Source organism: Furipterus horrens, unplaced genomic scaffold (genome assembly GCF_987537825.1).
Source record: "Furipterus horrens unplaced genomic scaffold, mFurHor1.1.pri manual_scaffold_1, whole genome shotgun sequence".
NCBI classification, from domain to species: domain Eukaryota; kingdom Metazoa; phylum Chordata; class Mammalia; order Chiroptera; family Furipteridae; genus Furipterus; species Furipterus horrens.
The window spans coordinates 57,832,660-57,854,218 of NW_028327171.1; the positions used below are offsets into that span (position 1 = coordinate 57,832,660).

The 21,559-nt window shown below is 39.3% G+C and overlaps 2 non-coding genes across 2 annotated transcripts; one reads left to right on the plus strand and one right to left on the minus strand.

The window, feature by feature from the left end:
• The first annotated feature begins 339 nt into the window (after positions 1-339).
• LOC150021157 (small nucleolar RNA SNORA31) lies at positions 340-469 on the plus strand. The gene has a single exon (XR_016513658.1). It is a non-coding gene; the product is annotated as a small nucleolar RNA SNORA31 (small nucleolar RNA).
• A 157-nt stretch (positions 470-626) lies between these two features.
• On the minus strand, positions 627-730 carry LOC150021158 (U6 spliceosomal RNA). The gene has a single exon (XR_016513488.1). It is a non-coding gene; the product is annotated as a U6 spliceosomal RNA (small nuclear RNA).
• Positions 731-21,559: the final 20,829 nt, after the last annotated feature.

The window sequence follows — 21,559 nt, forward strand, 5'->3', positions numbered from 1 at the left end:
AAAAGAAAGTTGGTTGAGAAAATAAAAGTGAACTGCTTAACATATGGTAAACAAAATAGGTTTCTTCACGCAATGTATGCCAGGCAAACAAAATCTCAAAATGCTTTCTAGAATAACAGTTTTACGGCTTCTTCTATGCATTTGAAATTAAGGAAGGGATGTAAGGAAGAATAAAGGAGTGGGGGGAGCAAGGCAGGAACTGAATTATAGGATAGTTAAGATTAGGTATTCTCTTGAGGATGGTTATAATTTACCTCAATGGTATGTTAACCTAGATGCACAGAAACAATGCACAGGGCTTGATTAAGACAAAGATAAATCTCTTACTAAAGAAGTTATCTGCATCCATTGATAGACCTTGAACAATCTGGCATTATTCTTTCAGTTTGCACTAGGATGTGAAACAAAAAAATCCCAGTTCTTTCATTCTGTTTTTGTGGCAACCCAGATGGAATAGGAGACTACATCTGCAGAAAAGGGAGAAAGAAAAGAAAAGAAATTATATGTCTGAAGTGTGATTACCCACCATGACCTTCCTGCTTAGGATTTCATGATCAGATCACCCTCTGAGATTACTTTCCATAGAACCTTATTTTTCTTTTTTTTCTTCTGTTCTTCTTTCTTTTAAAAATATGGAACACTTCCCAAATGTTCATGTCATTCTTGTGCAGGACCCATGCTGATCTCTATATCGTTTCAATTCAACTGTATGCACTGCCAAAGCAAGCACTAGAACCCCTTTTTTGTTCACACTCCCCAGGTAGATCTGAATTGTGAAACCCTTGTACCTAGCAAAATTATGTCAGTTGTACAACTAAACTCAGCCAGATTCAAAGTAAGAAGAGCAAGCCAGCATAGTAAAGAGAGCCAGACTGTACACAGGATTCCAAAGATGGTCCTAACAGATGTTTTATGAGTAGTTGCGCTGATTTAAAGAGCTCTGTGGCCATGAGTCACTCTAAAAGGTCAGCAGAAGTTTGTGGCTTCAGCATTCAGTCTTCCAAACATATTTTACAGAAGTTCCAAGCTATGACATATTTGTTGGCATAGATGATATCAGTATGACATTATGATTAACCAAAATGAACTATTGTCAATGTAAGAATTGTCCAAACCTGTAAGAATTTTTATGAGTTTATTTGAGCCAATCTGACTAAAATTGCTGGGAAGCAAAAACTTAATCGATTGAAAATGCTCCAGAAAATGACAATTTCACACCTTATTTTATATATTACAATCAAAAGAGGAGGTGTAAGGGCATTACGTGAAATCCCTCAGTGGTAGATTAGGGAGGTGGGGAAATCTCTGGGATTGGATAAAAAAGTAAAATTGTTACAGAGTGGAGGTCTCCAAAAATCCCCAAAGCCTGAGGGTTGGGGGATTGGGAGAAGGGAACAGCTTTTAAGATGCCTTTGCATGACTATGGCTAGTAGCTAGTGTCTTAGTTATGCAAATGGATTTGGTTCTTCCAAGGCCCCAAGGAGATGGGAGGGAATTTGACCATTAAATAGTGATGAAAAAGCATACAGAGTTGGGCAAGTTTCTGTGAATGGTCAGAACCGGTTACCACGCCCACTGTGTCACAGGCTGCAGTCAGGGATTTAAAAATAGGCAGCAGACATTTTAGCTAAGATCTCCATGTTGCTTTGAGAGGAAGAAAGGAGATCCACACAGTTTGCAGAAAGGAGGAAAACTCCATGCAACTTGGAAAGGAAAGGAAGAACTCCATGCGGCTTTGAAAGGGAGGATATCATGCAGCTTTGAAAAGGGCAGAGAGAGAACCATGCGTGATCCAGTGCAACACGGCACACGTTTTCCTGGACTGTTACACGGAGGCTGATGACATCATACCCCAGATCCTGAAGGAGAGAGCTGACAGATAAAGGATGGGGAACTTCTGGGAATGTTTTTGGCTTCTAGCCTTGTGGGGAGCAAGGGAACTGCTGGGTCCTGTGGGAGAACAGGGCTCTGAGCTGAAGTGCTCACTGCCCTCCCCAGGTTGGAATATTGTAAATAAAGTCCTGTTTTCCTCAACACTGGTTGTTGGGTTTTACACCAAGGCACCACATGAAAGAACCCCCTTTCTCTCTGTAACAAAATGGTAGTCACATACTTCTTTTTTTTTTTTTTTTTTGAGAAGCAAAGCGAGGCGTTTATTCACGAGTCTGCAGAGTTGGGCGCACCCTCAACCAGGAGAACGTGCATGCAGAGCAGACAAAGAAAGCTGACTTCCCACATACTTCTTTTATATAGGTGGACAGTTAACAGTCAACAATTAACACAATAACAATAACAATGATGGGATTTGTGGTCTCTGCTCTGGTGTGGTGGTTGTGCAAGGAGTTTGAAAAAGGGAAGTTCAAAAGTTATCATATGTTATAATAGATGCAAAAAGACAATAGACAAGCTCAATTAAGATAAAGATTGACTTTTGTTAGGAAATATTCTAGCCTAGGAGATGACTACCTGTCATAAATTGCTTTTAGTTAAAAGGTTTAATTTCACACAACCCTATGTGGTCATAACAGTGCAAACTGGGGCTCAATCATCTTGAATCTACAAGAATCAATATTTTTGTGTTGAAAGAAATCGCTTTTTGTTAATAGGGTTTCTACCTTGGGGAGGGAGGCTGAGAGCACTCCGGGGTGCTCAGAGCCCTCCTCTCCCACAAGACCCAGAAGGTATCTTGCTCCCCAAAGGGCTACAAGCCAAAACCATGCCCAGAAGTTCCCCATATTCTTATCTGTCCATCATCCAGTCTCACAAACAGATCTCCATCCTCTCTGGAATGTGCACTTGTGGGTTTCAGGAGTCTCCATCCTCTCAGAGCAGCTCTCTCCTTCAGGATCTGGGGTGTGCTGTTCTCAGTCTTCATGTAACAGCTCAGGAAACCATATGCCGTGTTACACTGTCCCAGAGGCAAGAGAGTGACTTCTCCATACATCCTACAGGAAAGCAGAAGTCTTCAGCTCTTCATTCCCAGTCACAGTTCAACTACAAGCATCTCTCATGAGCCTGGTTGGCCAGGCAAGTCCCCACAGCTCCATCAGCTCTGTCGCCATCTTCTTCAGGCAGACCTTCATGCAGACTTCAGGCAGATAGGCAGGCAGGCAGACCTCATGACGGACTGATCTTCGGACCTCTCACTCCAATTTTAAATGCTCAGTTCCCACTCCAATTTTAAATGCTCAGTTCAGAACTTCCTGCATGAGCTAACATCCGTCTCTTTCTATGGTGTGTTAATGTCCACTATTTTTGCAGCTCCCCAGTGTCTTTGACCCTTTTGCAGCTGCCATCTTTAGTCGGGGCAAGAGTTCTGAGCAATGCATGGGTATCTGGGGAGGGCATCTGCTCACCTGGGTGCTGTGTAAGCTTCCCTCCCTTACCCTCCCGCTATGTCATGGGTAACTGCATTTTTCACAATCACTATATAATTCTAGAGCTTCCAAGATCTTCCTTTCATGAAGGCATAGGCTGTTAACCTGCCTTTGTTATGTAATGTATCTTAAAGCTGTACACTTCATTCCCTGAGCATTGCCCACCCCGTACCTCTACTGCTTCCCTGAAGAATTTGGAGGGATGGTGTGGCTCCCCTGCCCTCATGGGACCCATGCTCTGCATCCCATTACATGGTTACTTTAGGTCTCTGAGTTTGTAAGGCCACCACTCAGGCTTCCCCTGAGCTTGTTATACTTAGTGTGTGGCCCCCTTTTGTCTACAGGATCAAAAAAATTTTTCATTCAACAGTAGAGTCTAATGATCTTTTAAAATATTTATTTAGTTAGTTCTTAGAGAAGGAAAAGAGAAAGAAAAGAACTTCAATGCGAGAGAGAAACATCAATTAGTTGCCCCCCATATGTGCCCCAGCCAGACTGAACCTGCAACCTAGGTATGTGCCCTGACCAGGAATCAAACCAACAACCCTTCACTCTGTAGGGACAAGGCTCAACCAACTGAGCAAAACCAGTCAGGGAAGATTCTTATGAAGATACTAATGATTTTTTTTATGCCTCTCTGTTCTTTTGCTTCCTCATTCCCCTGCATTTCAGGACTATTCAATTCCTTTATCTGGAATCACCTCTGTCCAGAAGCAGACTTGACCTAAACCTGAGAATGTTTAAGTGTCATTTCCTCTTATTTGCAACAACCTCTGTGAATGTTGGGAGTGGTTGGGAGTTGTACAACATCCAAGGTTGGAAATGAAGCCAGGTTGTAGTCAAGAAAAATTATGGAAAAATAACAAAAGAACAACAAGAAAGAAAGAAAGAAAGAGAGAGAGAGAGAAGAAAAGAATAAAACAACAATTACTGAGAAAGCATTTCTTAGAACCTATCTTACACCTAAAATCTTCCCCCAGTCCTTTCCATAAGTATTGAGAAATAAGGAGTCTATAATCAACAATCCTTGGGCTCAACATGGAATTGGACTTCACAGAGTCAACTCTGAACATAGGATTCAAAATAGTATTCTTACTGTATTCCTCTATGAGGGAGTGCTTTCACAGCTTATCTCGGATCCCTGTCTGATATCCTAGCTCATGTCAGGCCAAGATCTTTCCTTCTCTTCTCACAGTCTCTAGAGACCCCTGACCAGCATGGCTCAGTTGGTTAAGTATTGTCCCACAAAGAGAAGTCACCAGTTCAATTCCTGGTCAGGGCACATGCCTGGGTTGCAGGTTCAGTCCTTGATTGGGCTGCGTACAAGAGGCCGCCAATCAATGTTTCTCTCTCATATCAATGTCTCTTCCTCTCTCCCTCCCTTCCCCTCTCTCTAAAACTAAAAATTAAAAAGTCTTTAAAAGAATAAATCTCCAGAGAATGGACTGCTTTAGCTTCCCCAACATCTGAACTTTCTCAAGGTCACATGTTGGCATAATCTTTCTACCTATTATTGAATCCTTGCTTACATGCCTCACCCCCACCCCATGACTGACTGGTATAATGGTTCTGGTCATCCCTGTTCAGGCAGAGCAGGCTATGGCAGAGCTGAACTTAACATACATTGATTACAAGGGTTAGATTCAACCAGATTAAGAGTTAAATAATTGTATTATAATGTCACTTGGTGAGATCTTCAAGAATGCTGATTGGAAATAAAGCATAGCCTAACTAAGAACATAAATAGATCCATTATGCAATAGAACATATGTAAATAATACTAATATTAGATGTTATAAAAAGAATAGGGAAAGGGCTCAAATCCAAGAGGGCAGCAGAACAGGGTGATGCTATATTCACTTCCTCCAAGGACCAGCTGGAATTATAGTACAATCAACCTGGATAACCAACTGAAGATCAGCTGAAGAGAAGTCTTATAACCAGGGATTATTAAAAAAAGACACATGGAGACTGGTAGGATGAGCAGAGATGGGAAAAGGATGGGTCCTAATCCCATGGGTGGCAGCTGAGATTCCAGAGGGTTTCCCTGAGAAGTGTGGGGTCTCAACCCCAAGCTGGGTTCCCCAGCCCAGAACACTAGAGTCAGGAAGAGGTGCCACATAACATCTGACTGTGAACAGCAGCAGAGATTCTATCTAACAGGGAGAGAAACAAGTCCACCAGAGACAGAGGCACCCTTATAAAGAGCCAATGCCCTAACACCTGTTTGCAGCCACTTACCCTGGGCTCAGGTGGAAGAAGGATGGAGTAGAATAAAGAAGGGAGGATGGAGTAGACTAGAGTCCCATGAGGAGATTCTAAGGTTTGTAGCTTTGGGGAGAGAGCTGAAGGGACAGCCACCAGGATCCTTGAGCTGAGTTCCTCTCCCACACAGCAGATGCAACTTGAGTACCAATAGAGGCTCTTTCAGTAACTGAGCCTAACAGGCAGCCAGCAGGTGGAGAGAGGAAGAGGTATATCCTGGGGTGCCTTGGGACTTTTGCAAACCTGCCCCAGGGCCTTGTGCTGGTAAAAGTCAAACTTGGTTCACAGTTTACTACTTCCCATGTGCACCCAGGCCTAGCAGAGGCAGCCCCAAACAGTGAATCACTTTTAACTCCAAACAGATTGCCCAGGGAAGGTCAAGGGCAGTGTCCCTCACAGGAAGCCCAGAACCAACACACCTAGTGGCCATCTTCAGACAACATCAGAGCAGGACCCAATAACCTTCACAAGCATACTCATACTCAAAGATAGCTCTAGCTCTCAGCAGGCATCTGAACCACGGCTCGCACATGATGGTCAGGGTTGAGCCTCACAGTCAGCCAGCCTATGGGTCAATTCCACACACAAACAAGCCAAGAGAAGTCAAGACTCAATTATAATAGGAGGGCCCCAAAATTTATATGGAACCATAAAAGCCCCTGAATAGCCACAACAATCTTGAGAAAAAAGAACAAAATTGGAGAAATCATGTTACCTGACATCAAACTGTACTACAAGGCCATGGAAATCCAAACAACATGGTAATGAAATAAAAAAAGACATGTAGATCAATGGAACAGAATAGAGAGCCCCAAAATAAACCCAACCTTTATAGTCAATTCATATTTTACGAAAGAGGCAAAAACATACAATAAGCTAAACATAGTCTATTCAATAAATGGTGTTGGGAAAATTGGACAGATAAAGGCAAAAAATAAAACTAGACCACATTCTTATACCATACTTAAATGTTAGACTTGAAACCATAAAAATCCTTAAAGAAAACATAAACAGTAAAATCTCAGACATTTCTCATAGCAATATTTTTTCTGATGTATCTCTTCAGGCAGGAAAGAAAGTAAATAAATAAACAAATGGGACTACCTCAAACTAAAAAAATGTTTTGCAAACCAAAGGAAACCACCAACAAAATAAAAAGAAAACTCACTGAATGAGAGAACATATTCATCAATGATACATCTGATATGGGGTTAATATTTAAAATATATAAAGAACTTATAAAATTCAACACCAAAAAAATCTAATTAAGAGGTGGACAAAGGGCCAGAATAGACAGGTCTTCAAAGAGAACATACAGATGGCCAAGAGACATATGAAAAGATGCTCAATGTCACTAATTATTAGAGAAATGCAAATTCAAACCACAATGAGTCATCACCTCACAACTACCAGAATGGCTGTCATCAATAGATCGACAAACAAGTGCTGGTGAGGATGCAAGGACAAAAAACCCTAGTGCACTCTTGGTGGGAATACAGATTGGTGCAACCACTGTGGAAAGCAGTATGGAGTTTACTCAACAAATTAAAAATAGAACCTCCTTATGACACAGCCATTCCACTTCTGGGAATTTACCTGAAGGAACCCAAATCAGTAATTCGAAAGAATGCATGCACCCCTATGTTCACCACAGCATTATTTATAATAGCCAAGATGGGGAAGCAGCCCAAGCACCCGTCAGTAGATGAGTGGATTAAACAAAAACAAAAAACTGTGGTACATTTACACAGTGAAATACTACTCAGCTATTAAAAAAAACAGTCTATCCCTTTGTGACAGCATGGATGAACCTGGAGAGTATAATACTAAGCGTAATAAACCAGTCAGAAAAAGAGAAGTACCATGTCATTTCAGTCATATGTGGAATCTAATGAGCAAAATAAACTAACAAAACAATAGAAACAGACTCCTAGAAAAAGGAGAATTTGACAGCTGTTTGATGGGAGCAGAGTTACGGGACTGTGTGAAAAGGTGAAGGGATTAAGCAAAGAAAGAGAGAGAGAGAGAGAGAGAGAGAGAGAGAGAGAGGAATGAAGGAAGAAAGAAAGAGCAGGCCATAGACACAGACAACATATGTGTCCATAGGGGAAGGGAGGTAGGGAGGTGAGGGGAGGCAGACGAGGGCATGGGGGGGATAAATGAATATGGAAGGAGAATTAAGTGAATATACAATACAATACACAATATACCTGAAACCTATATAATTTTATTAACCAATGTAACCTCAATAGCTTCAAAAAAAGAAAGAAAGCAAAAAGAACAGGGAAAATAAAGTAACAGAAAAATCTAAAGCTCTGGCCTGAGAGAAATGGATACTATTTGGTTATATACCATAAAATGTACTAGCACTATTATTAATTCATCATTTCTAAAATATGGAGAGTAAATTTTGTAACAAGCACTGAAGGAAATATTTTTCAATATAATGGAAAGGAAGGATAATTTACTTTAAAGTGTGTGCCAATAGAGAAAAGCATGGCAGTGCCGACGTGCCATGCCACGCCCAGTCTGCCTACTGCACCCAGAATTATAAGTGTTGTCTCCTTTAGAGTATTTTCCATTACAGGTTTCCAAAAGGGGTGGTTTGTATCAGGTATAATTTTCTGTACTATAGACACATCACAATGGATGGAGCCTCTTTATACTTTTTGAAACTAGCCATAATGACCATGCAGCCCATTTGCTGACTGCTTTCAAGGCTCTGTCTCCGGAGAGAATGTTCAGTGAATTCCCTGTAGGCATCATGTTTTGCAGACTTCCTGACATCATAACACCACTCTGGTATTGAAGGTAGCCATTTGGTAACTGCCCTCTAATTTCTTTAACTTCAATCACAGTGTTTTTCTTAATTACTGCTCTAATGTTACTTTGTTAATGTGTGGCCTTCTTATTTTTTTACATTTAAAATGATTCTTAAAAATCACAATTAGAGATAATTAACACCAATGTTAGCCCAGAGTAAAAGCACTATTTATATGCAAAGGATTATTAGTATTTTTAAAATGTTTTAGGTGTAGACTATCAAAGCAAAAAATCACCTAAAAAACAAGTTTTTAAACAAGAATTGATTTTTTCTTCTAAAATTTTAAAAAATCTCTCAAAATGAGAAATATTATCAAATCATCTCTCTTGTCATTGCAAGACCCTGTTGAGAATTTTATAAAATTTTACTTAAGTCAAAAGGAAGATACACCTTGAAGCAAATTTCAACAGACTGAGCTAAATACTCTGGAAAAAGAAAAGCAGTTCTGCAGTTTCTTTTCTGTGTTTGAAATTAAGAAGGAAACATAAGAAAGATTACATGGAAGTGAGAGAAAGCCAGGAGGGACTGCATTACAGGACTCTTAATAAGATCATCTGCTCTGAGGGTAGTTAATTTTCTTTAAAGGTTTGTTAACCTAGACACACAAACAAAGGACGGACCTAGCTTAAGGCAAAGATGAACCTTTTACTAAAGATGTTACTATATATGCCTGGGGTGTGACTACACAACTTGACCTGTCCAGTTAGAAATTTATGATCAGATCACCTTGTGAGGCTACTTTCCATAGAACTCACTTTCTTGTTCACACTTTAATGTTCCCTTTTGGATTCTTCCATTTTTTGATAATTATAATTTATTGCCTAATTCAAAACAACCGTTACTAGTATCCACATAGCAAAATTGCTCCAAGTCAATCACAAAAGTAGAAAATTCCTTTTTTCTTCATACCGCCCATGGTAGGTGCACAGTTGTTCATTAATTCAGTCAACAGATAATTAATGTGCAGGCACCATGCTCCAGATGCTATATTGTCTTCAGGATGCGAAGATAAATTAGACACTCTCTCACTTTAAATATCATACCTCCATGCACGTTTAAATCATTGTTCTAAAGAGTAAACTAAATCCTACGTTTCTCTTTAGACTACAATGTACCTAAATAAAATCTTGTTGAAGAAAAATAAATGTTTTAAATATTGGATATTACATTATTTTGGACATACCTAAACATCCCAGATAAAATAATTTGCATTATCCTTTCAAGATAATGTTTTTTGTCACTTGTTGTTTTATAAGGATAAGGTATCATTTGGGTTTCAGGCTTTACAGGATTCTACTTAAGCTTCTACACATGTGATTTTCCACAATCCTTCTTTATTGCCCACTTAGGGAGGACCACAATGCTAATTAATAATCAGGTGTCACAAGGCAATTCTCAAAAATAATGATGCTGACTGATGACAGCTGCAGTGTCCCAGGGTTTCCTATTCTATCTCCTGCCTCAATGATATAGCATTCAGATTATCTGAAATTTGACTCAGACAAACCAGGCTTCTGATCCTAATTTTACAACATAATACCTATGAGACCTTGGCCTAGTTTTGTTAGTGGAAGCTTGGTTTTTTTCACCAATGGAGTAAAGAATTACAGATCAGAGAGATGAAAGGGGATGGATAAGGCTTTTATTGGTACATTCTTAACCCTTTGAGTGTCACGTGTAATTCAAAATTTGGATCAACCTGAGGAAAAGTTTTATCACTATATAACCTGAGGTACAAAAAAAGAGAACAAAACATAAAATATGAATTATTCCATTATTATTTACATTTATAGCCATCGAAAAAAGTCGCTCGCAGCGACACTGGCATTGTCAGGAAAATTTGTCAGCGTTGCTCACAGCAACATTGGCATTCAAAGGGTTAAGGGTGTGAACAGGTCTGCTGAGGGTAGCAAGAAAATGCTTAACACAGAAGCTAGAGGAGAGCGTAGAGTGGGCTGCCTTAGCTCACTGGGAAGTCAGAGAAAAGAGGTCTTAGGGATGGGTTCAGGGGATAAACCTGGGACAAGCTGCCAGCTGCCCACTGCTTTTGAATTTAGGAGATGCATGCCTGTGAAGAAAGAAGTTGGGGGTGTGGGAGAAAAAAGGAAAGGGAATGGTGGGGCTGCTCCCTGGAGGGAGAGCACAGGAGAGCTGAGTTCTTTGTCTTGAGGCTTTCATCTCTTTCTTGCAGTCAGGAATCTTAGGGAGGTCTCAGGGGAGGGTTTCAGCATAATAGTCATTAGTTCTCCAGGTGTGCCCTTTTGGGTCATGGTCTCCTCTGATTGGTTAGTGGCAGGGCAGGAGGTCATTAGTCAGTGCAGTTGGTTCTGTCATCACCCACCTGGTTTTGCTGCTTTTTGGGGCCTGGAGCTGAAACACAGCTGAGACCTATATGTTATTGCTGGGGAGGTGACTTTTTGGATCTGGCTATAAATTGCTTGGCCATTGTGTTCTGTTATCTCAGTTTCCCTATTCCACTTGCCAAGGAATTTTTCTTCGCTTCTTACTACCCTGTCTCAGCTTCCTAACCTTTTGAATGGGCTGAGATTCTAAGAAATTTACTATTGCATATCTGAAGGTGTCCAGAAGTAAGGAGGTCCCGACTTGGTATGTTAGGCGTCTGGCTCTATTTCTTTCTGATGTCCTTGGCTTTCCCTACTCTGCAGAGTTATTGAATTGGTAGTAACAAGTTGGCAGTAGTCTTGGGCATTAAATTAACAGGAAGATATCCAGGAAAAAAAAGAAAGAAAGAAAGGAAGGAAGGAAGGAAGGAAGGAAGGAAGGAAGGAAGGAAGGAAGAAGAAAGAAAGAAAGAAAGAAAGAAAGAAAGAAAGAAAGAAAGAAAGAAAGAAAGAAAGAAAGAAAGAAAGGAGGGAGGGAGGGAGGGAGGGAAGGAAGGAAGGAAGGAAGGAAGGAAGGAAGGAAGGAAGGAAGGAAGGAAGGAAGGAAGGAAGGAAGAAAGAAAGAAATGGGGAAAGAAAACTGCCTTTTTTTATGTCTCTGCTCAGAAACTGCTTGAAAAACATACCAAAAAACATCCTGTCATGTCATTGGCCAAAATTGGTCACATGGTCATTCATTGCCATTCATATTAACTGATCGGCCTCCTTCCCTGGAGCCATGCAGAGTCAGCTTTCTCTGAGTCACATAGCAGGGAGTCTGTTTTAGAAACATAAACAAAATTAAGGTTCCATTAGGAAGAATGATTAAATGGCTGACAGCCAACATAGGTTATTTACTGTAGTTTCATTCCTTTCTCGTATGCTTCCTGCTTTTCCTGCAATTAATAATTACATTTTTAAAAATTTAACTGTTATGTTTTCAATGTTGTATCTTGTATTTTGTTCATCTGATATGGGTCCCTAAGCAGGGAATAAATCTCCATGCTGCTGGGGGAGGAGGTAAGGGGGCAAATCAAGAGAGGGATGGCTTTCTGACCATGCCAGGTGGCACAGGGGATCTGAGGCCTACATACTTCCTGTACAGACCTTGACTGCATCCTTTTGTTATAGCCCCACCACTTGCTTTCATTCCAAAGTATTTGCTAGCACCCAATTAGGAGCATCTCTCTAGCAAGAATTGTTTTATCGCTCATTGAAATCCCTGTCTGCAGGCACTCAGGGTTCAGCTTCCTCTTACCTGCTGTCTACTTTATGTCTTCCCATAATTTATTGTATTATTTGTTAGGTGAGATAGATATTAAAGCAAGGCAGAGAGGAAGAGGGAGACATGTCTCACTCACTAACTCAGCAGTCCTGAGCCTGGTCCGATATTATTGCCAGGTGTTCCAACACCACAAGAAACACCATGCTAACACTGGAGGAAGGAAGTCCTTGAAATTCTGTGTATCTTTTCCACTATCTGAGAAAGAAAGCCTTGAAATTGTGTAATCATTCCAAGGCCTGGAGGAGGAGGGGGTCCACAATGCCTAAAGAAAAAGCCCATAAACCAGCTTTCATTAACAGCCTGCTCTCTTGGTCATTATCTGTTTTATGAGGGAGTCCTAAAGCTTACAGAAAGAGCCCATAAATACCTTTGGGTAACTGCCCCAACTTTAATTAATTGCCTCCTATCACATATCTGTTTTACAACAAGATTAACAAATGGGGTCTGGAGCAAGATAAGGATTGGGGCTAACAAACCTCCCACAGATAACACCCCACATGTATCTATAGCTGAGTAATCATGCCCCACCCAACCCCACCCCCTTGAAGCTAGTGTCACTTTTACCCATCAATCAATAGGTAACTTCTTGGACTTTCGGCCAAGATGGAGGCCTAGACTGACACACTCCATCTCCCTCCACAACTAAGAAGGACTACAGCTACCGCAAAACCAGAAATAACCAGAAGTTCCAGAAAATAAAGCTACACAGAAATCCAATGTATGAAGTTATAAAGAAGTGGAGCTCATCCAGACAGATAGCAGGGGCAAAGCCAGGGCAGAGAGGTCAAGCTGTGCTGGTGGCAGCAGCTGCGGGGACCATGGTGGGATGGTGGTAAGCAGAGACACCCATATTTAAGGGGAGGAGAGAAGTGCCTAGGGAGCACCCCTGGCTGCAGACCAAACCCGTCAGCTCTCAATTCCAACTCCAGGAAGGCAGACCCCCATTGCCTCAGACTATGAGGGCCGGAGGGTGTGGAGATGGAGGAGGAGGAGGCTCTCGGTTTCTTAGCAGAGGGTGAATGGCAGGAATCCATCTTGGACCCTCACCCCCACACAAAACACCACAGTGTGTTGAGAAGGGTCACCCGGTAGTGACAAGTGCATGGGGCTCCACCCCTAATAGCATAGGAAGTGTGACAGCCCTGCCCAGGAAGCAAAGATAAACACAAAACTGTCAGGATGGCACAGATCATGATAGAGATCCCAGTGATGCAGCTGACCAGACAGCAAATATCTAATCGAACGAAGCAGCAGATAAGAAATCATTCTGAGATGCAGTTCAGAGCTTTGGTTATAAAAATGTTTACAGACCTAACAGCAGATCTTCAACAAGACAGAGAAGGAATGAAAGCTAGCCCTGCTGAAATGAACAAAAACACATACGAAACTGGTGGTGAGGGAAAGAAAACAGGGATCAAATCAACAAATTGGAACATAGGGAAGGAACAAACAGTCAATCAGTGCAGAAAGAAGAAACAAAAAGTGAGGAGAATGAGGAGAGACTCAGAAACCTATGAGACAGCTATAAGCAGGCCAACATCTGAATCATAGGGTTGCCAGAAGGTGAAGAAGAACTAGAAATTGAAAAATTATGTGAAAAAATCATGAAGCAAAACTTTCCTAACTTGGGGAAGGAAATAGACTTACAGGTCCAGGAAGCACAGAGAGTTCCAAAAAAACTAGACCCAGGGAGAACCACACCAAGACACGTTATAATCAAAATGTCAAAAATTAGGGATAAAGAGGGAATCTTAAAAGCAGCAAGAGAGGAGAATTACATACAAAGGGGGTCCCAATAAAACTCTCAGCTGATTTCTCAAAAGAAACTCTGCAGGCAAGAAGAGACTGACAAGAAATATTCAAAGGAATGAAAAGCAAAAACCTACAGCCACAATTACTCTATCCAGCAAAGTTGTCATTCAGAATGGAAGGGCTGAGAAAATGCTTCCAGGACAGAGTAAAACTGAAGGAGTTCATCAGATCCAAACCACTGTTATATGAAATGTTAAAGGGACTTGATTAAGAGAAAGAGGATAAAAACTATGAACATTCAAATGAAAACCTTATCACAAAAACCAACAACAGAAGCTAGGGAATAAAAACAAAGGCAAACTAAGTAGGCAACAAGAGTGGGAAAAGAATTATAGGTATGGGGAACATTTTGGGTGGAGGTCAGTGGAGAGGGGGAAGGTAGGAAAGGGTGGGAGATGGTACAGGAATTAAGAAGCATAATAGGAGGGAGTGGAGTAGACAGGAAGAGGTTGAGAAGAACTATATGCACAACCAATGGGCATAAACTAAGGGGGGAGACAGCTGGAGGGAAGAGGGTCATTGGGTGGAGGGGAACAAAGGGAAAAGAAATTGGGACAACTGTAACAGCATGGTCAATAAAGCATATTAAAAAAGTAGGTAACTTCTTCACCACTATGTAAGTCCTCAGAAAAAAACCTGATGTCTCTGGCCACCTGGCCTCTTGCCACCACCCTTGCTTGTCTCTTGTTGCCCTTACCTTGCCTTGCCCTGAACCTATGCTTTTCACCCCTACCTCGGCAAGGCCCATTCTCTTCCATGAGAACGTATCACTAATAAATCCTGCTTGCACGCTAATAGACTTGCTGATCTGTAATTCTTTACTGCATCGGCAAGAAGAACCAAATTTCTTCCACAGCATATCCACTCCTATCTTATTTATTTTACCTTTTAGGTTTACCTATTTGGGTTTTATCCTTTCACTTACATTTTAACGGGATTTGTGGAGAAAGTAGAAAAAAATGCATGTGCTTAATGTGCTGTTTAACTAAGTATCTGTTTCTTAACTACATAAGCTTCTATTTCCCCATCAATAAAATAAAAATGTTAATAGTACCTATCTCATGATTGATGGTTTAAGGGAGTGAAGCATTAAAATTACTGGTATACTGCCTAACATATAGTAAGCATCAACTTAATATTACTATTATTATTGCTATTAAGGTTATACAACAGATATAAATACATCATTTATACCCACAAATAATGCATATGAAAATATATGTGATTCTCTGTTTTATATTAAAAATTCCATAAGAATAAATATGTTGCCTGTCCTGTGTATTATTGATTAATATATTTTTTAATTAATAGAATTGAATTTTTAATACTTGCATTACAAGATCTTACTAATTAAGTAAAGAATACATCTTTGCTATTAAAATTATATATTTCATAGATACAGACACGTTGGTCTGTTAGGCTCAAATCATAATGTAAGTTCAGAGACCCCATTGTCACTGTTAAACATTGATAACCTCGGTCTCCACACGCACCCAGCAAAGAATTCTCTCTTGGTTTTAAATAACTATGTTTTTGCAATTTTTTTCTAAAGGGAAACTATTGGTTTTAATAAAATAATTTGGAGCAGGAGGTGAATAATAAGTCTTGAAAATAGATTTATAAATATTTCTAATATTTCTAATTCTGAAGCTAATTTATTAAAAACTGAGGGACTTCCATAGTTCGGTCTGATAAAAACCGCCATTACTGAAGGATGTATAAAGTCCAAGTGATCAACATATTATTAAAAGCATAAGAACTATATCACCAAAATGAATTTATCCACTAAAAATGAATTTAGTAGTTCCTGGACATTCCATTAAAAAAGGGATGCAGTTAATCATTTTATATAAAAGGATTTCTCTGATCCCTGCAGCTGCAAATGCTTCCTCCCTCTCTCCCTGCCTGGAGTTTCCTCTGCATCCCTTTATCACACTTGCGGTCTCAGTGTTCTTGTTTTTTTCCAAATTATAAGAGAAAGTTTATTTAGAAAGTTACAGAGATAGTAGAAATAAGCCAGCTGGGCTGTGTGGACTCAGGAAACAGAAGCAAAAGAAGGGCCCATGAAGCTTAGGACAGGTAAAGACAAAGGTTCTGGTCCTGGGGGAAAGAAGGTAGGGGAGATGAGGGAGAAGGGAAAGGAAGGCAGGGCTGTGCTCCAAAGGAGAAGGAGAGGACTCAGAGAGTTCTTATATGTCTTCACACAGTGCTATCTTTTCCTTTGAGGCAGTGCTGTGCCTGATCCATGTTTGTATTCCCAAAGCCCTGGCATGATGCCTTAAAAATTGCAGGCCTGCAATAAGTATCTAATGAATGAATGCATTTACTTTTTTTCCCCCTTTCTGTCACATATAAAGACCAAATTATTGGTTCCATATTTCTAACCAGGGCTTTAATAATCAATATACACTTATTTTACTTACTATGCTGGGATCAATAAAACAGGAAATTGACTCCTTATGTAATTTAAACCACCACTCTTTAACTAAAAACTATTATAACTGTACTTTCTTGTTTTTAATTACTTTTCTTCTTCTTCTTCTTCTTTTTTTTTTTGTATCATTATATTTGAATCTCCATTTGTTTTTGTTCATGCTACAAAGCTGGTGTTAAGCCTGTCATCATGTGGTATCACCTTGGGAAGAGTAACTATTGAACACTGGACCTTTTCAGTCCAGTGTGGGATGTTCAGTTGAGCTATAATTTATTTATTGTCAAATCCTAAATATTTGCTATCAATGAAAAATCACGTTAGTTTGTAGTCTTACATTGTGACTTGTGAAGCTTATAAAAATATGGCATTAAAGATTATTTAAAAACAAGTGAGATATATTATGAGGTATGAAATAATAATATATAATAAGAACTAAAATGTTTTCTATGGGAGCGCCTCTGCCACTTGGTAATAGAAGTCAGTAGGCAGCATGCAAGAAGCAATGTATAGGCAACTGTATGAAAGTGGATCTGGTTGACAGAATCTCTCCTGATTTTAATACAATATGTACCAGTACTTTGTAAAATCAGTCAATCTTGATGTCATGATGAATTGTTTATGACATTCTGTTTCATATTAACTGTATACTATAAAGTGTTTGTCATTTCTCCAAAGCTTTGAATGATGAATGTTTTAAGGCCAATAGGTTATATCTATTTTGAGCGACTAAATAAAGTTTAAGTTTGGCCCATGGAAATTTATTTAAATGTATGCTTATTTTCCTATTGTATTAGATAAGTAGGTTTTGGTGTGTCTTTAGCAATCATTACACATATGATGATATAATGCATTGCAATCATGGGGCTCAAAATTTAAAAAAATGGGTACCCTCTGTGGCCTTTGACCTTTAGCCTGTGGTCACCATCAAGACAATCCAAGTCAATACTGTACCTTTTTCTTTTTTTTAACAGATTATTTTCTTATTCCAGAGAAAGAGAGGAAGAGAGAAAGAGAGAGAGGGAGAGAGAGAGAGAGAGAGAGAGAAACATGTGTGAAACAAACATTGATCAGTTGCCTCCCAAACCAGCAACCTAGGTATGTATCCTGACCAGAAATCAAACCTGTGACCTTTCAGTTTCCAGAACGGTGCTGCAACCAACTGAATCACATTGGCCAGGGAAATATCATACATTCTTGTCAACTGTTGCTGAGATTTTCTTTCACATGTCCTTCTATGTTGCTTTTTGCTGCATCATTTGAAAAAAGTTTTAGTTTCATGACAGTGTGAAGAGGTTGTCATTGAACATGAGACATAGGTTTCACAATTCCCTGAATCATCACAAGGATCTGCTAACCCAGTCTGGCATGATAGATGGTGTCATTGTGCAACTCAGCAAGAAAACATTTAGATACATAGAGGGATGTAGCTAATTATAAAAAAGGGTGATTCCATAATGTAGGGGACTGCCTTCCATGGTTTCGAGAATTGTAGCCCGGCCGCATGCTAGGCACCCCTGGGGAGGCCTATAAGTCTTGACTGGAAGACTGGGAAGGGTGGAGATGGACATGACCTGAAAACCCATTCATGGGGTTTTTGTGGGAAGCTTGCTTTGTTTTTCTCATATCTTAAGTTAGCTATAGACCCTGTGTAACATCGAATTACCGGAAGATGTATAAAGCTTTGCACCTGATGTCCCCATAGTGCCAGATTATTTAACAGCCCATGACCCAGAATGTTCACTGTGTTTCTTAAATTGTTATTGGTAATCAGTGATTGTTAACAGCAATCCAAGCATTTGAAATTGATTGATGATTTATGTATCCTGACTATGTATTCCCTGGATACCCTCCTCAATAAAAGGAGCTTGGAAGGCATGATTGGAGCTCTTCTCCACTAGAGAGATCAGCCACCTTTCCTCCTCCCAGATAAAATAGTGTTTGGGTTACTTATTGTCTCTCATCCGTGATCCTGAGACCACTGCTGGATGGTGAGTTTCCACCAAGCTGAGGGCATTGGGGGCGACCCGCCTCACCATAATGATGTGCAAGGCCACCTTTTGTGCTTGAGATCTGCTTCTCTAGTGAATTCTCACCAGAAATTTCCTTCTCTCACCTGCTAGGATCCTGACACATGGCAGGTCCAGAGTAACATCAAGGCCTTCCACATGCTTTGCAGCCTGAACTCTCACTCCCCACCGTCTTCCCCCATGAAAACATTTGTAGTCATTCTGATATATAAATTAAGTTGATATAACATTTTAAATACTTTTATAAAATCAATTGAGAAAAACTTGGGTTGTGACAGAAACAAGAGCCCAGCCCCTATTTTTAAACTTATATAAATACAATTCTCATTTAGGGAAATTTGGGTGCTAGTTCCAGAAAGAGGATTTTTGTTTTGTTTTGTTTTTCCTTTTTGTTTTAAATCAAGTGTGAGTTTCCACCCTTACAAATGGTATAACTATGCTCTATCTTTTATAGCCACAAACTAAATTTTTAAATAGTCACAGTGATTTTAACCTATAGTGGACATGCAAGAAGAATATACACAGTGACTTTTCTAAAAAAGAAAAAAACACTTTAATTTGTTTTTAAGTTTAATAAGATATTACTTTTAATATTATTATAAGAATCATTTTTTCATTGTTTAATTTTCACATGAGCTAAGGATAATATGAATGAACTATATTTAATAACAACAAAAATTTTAAGTTCTCCCATGGAAAGTTTCAGGAGTTCAAACATTCATCTTTGATTGTTTGCCAGTATAAGGTCGTACACTCCTGGGAAACTTTCCATCCCACTTCTTTAATGGTTAGTAGATATCTTTACTCCTTTGCTCAAAATCCAACTCACAACTTTAATCTCAAAAGAATTCTTTGTTTTCTACTTAATAGAAAAAGTGGAAGCCATCAGTATAAAGGTTCTAACAAACTTCCCTTCCTACTCCCATGGCTCCAACTGTAGATGTACCTTCATGCATTGCCATCACTAATCCTCCTAATTAGGCCTTTCCATCTGTACTCTGGGTCAAGTCACTTCAAGTTACTCACATACTGAACCTAATGTCTTCTTTCCTATATCTTCAACACCTCTCTCACTTTGCACTTTCTTAAAATCACCTGTATACACTACACAGTCTATTATAATAAAATTAAAACACCCACTTCTTTTGACCTAGAAATCCACCGACCCAATTTCTGGTCCAGAGATTCTTAAACTTTGGAACACTTCGCATCCTTAAAAATTATTTAAGTTCCTGCTATAGACTGAATGTTTGCCCCCCTCCCAAATTCATTTGTCCATATGCCAGATCCATAATCCCCAATGTGATGGTATTTGAAGTGGAGCCTCTGATATTAATTAGGTTTAAACAAGTTCAGGAGGGTGGAACTTTCATGATGAATGAGTGCTTTGTAAAGAAGACCCCTCTGATCTGTCAAGTGAGGATGCAACAAAAAGAACCATCTGCAAACCAGAAAGAAGCCCTCACTAAACACTGAATCTGTCAGCACCTTGATCTTGAACTTCCCAGCCTTCAAAACAAAGAAATGTATTGCTTATGCCATCCAGTCTAAGATATTTTGTTATAGCAGCATGAGCTGCCTAAAACAGATCCAAAGACATTTTGTTTGTGTGGGTCATATTCATTGACACTTGTCATATTTAAAATTTAAACAGACTTTTTGTTAATATTTATTTGATTTATTATTATTTTTTAAATCTTCACCTAAGGATATGTTTTTATTGCTTTTAGAGAGAGATGGAGAAAGAGAGAGAGACAGAGAGAGAGAGAGAGAGAGAGACATTGAGGTGAAAGAGAAACATCGATTGGTTGCCTCCCATATGCACCTCCACCAGGGATTGAACCTGCAACCTAGGTATGTGTCCCAACTGGGGATCAAAACTGTAACCTTTAGGTATACAGGACAATGCTCCAATCAACTGAGCCATCTGGCCAAAGCTATTTATTCATTTTAAAGTACCAGTGAAAAACTCAGTACCTTTTAACATAAATCATGTATTTTGTGAAAAAATAGCAATATATTCCATAACAAAAATTTTAATAAGAGTGGCAAACTTTTTGAATATTTGGCTTAATTAAAAAATCACTGGATTCTCACATCTTATTATGCATACAATCTGTTGTAATGTTTTTGCTTCTTGGTTAAAGTATATAAAGAATATCTAGTCTTATACAAACATGTCATCCAAAAGAACAGGATTATTGTAATAGCAATTTCAGATGATTGTGGATAATCTTCTCTGATGCCACACCAATATTTGAAAAATGCTAGTTTCTGAAAGGTTAGTTGGAAAGTGAAATCTGAAACCATGTCAATGAACATGTGATACTCTGTCAAATTAAAATCCATTGGTGTAATTTGTACCTTGAGTGTATCTTTTACCCATGCATGATGTAGCATTGTGTGTGTTTTTTTAATGTATCAGCTTATTGAGTTATGCAGACCTTCCAAATATACAGAGGAAAACTCTACCACACACTCATGAGATAATGAGTGAAAAAAACCCAATAGTAAACTATCATTACTATGAAAATAGTTTTGACTATTTCTAGAAAATAGAATTTAGTGGTAAAGAGAGCAGGATCTGGTGTCAGACTTCTGGGTATGACCATCAGCTCTACCACCTTGGGATAAATCGGTGCATCAGTTTTATAATGGCAATAATAAAAACACCTTCATCATTAAGACTACTGTTATGTTAAAATGACACAATACATGTGACATACTGGCACACAGTAAATAGTGGAGAATGATAGGTTTTTTTTTTTTACATTTTCTTTAGTTCCTAATTTTTTCCTGTGATTTTAATTTCTATTCATTACTTTCATCTTGTCTCCTCTTCTGTTCTCTGACATCAGGGGTATATGGGGCCTTGGGTCAAGCCTGAAGAAAATTTTCAGACATTACAATCTTCAGCTAAATCCAGATTGGACCACCAAGAGACAGGCTAGTGCATGCTTTTTAAAAAGTAAACAATTTCTAGAACTTGGAAAACAAAGAAAATCAGTCATTAAATCCCAAGGATCCAAAAGTTTCACAGGTGAAGGATAGGATTTATTAAAATATTTTCTTACTAAGGATAAGACATGACTCATTAAAAGGAGTCTATTTCAAGGGCTTCCCTGGGCATCTCTATAACAGGAAGCAGAGTTTT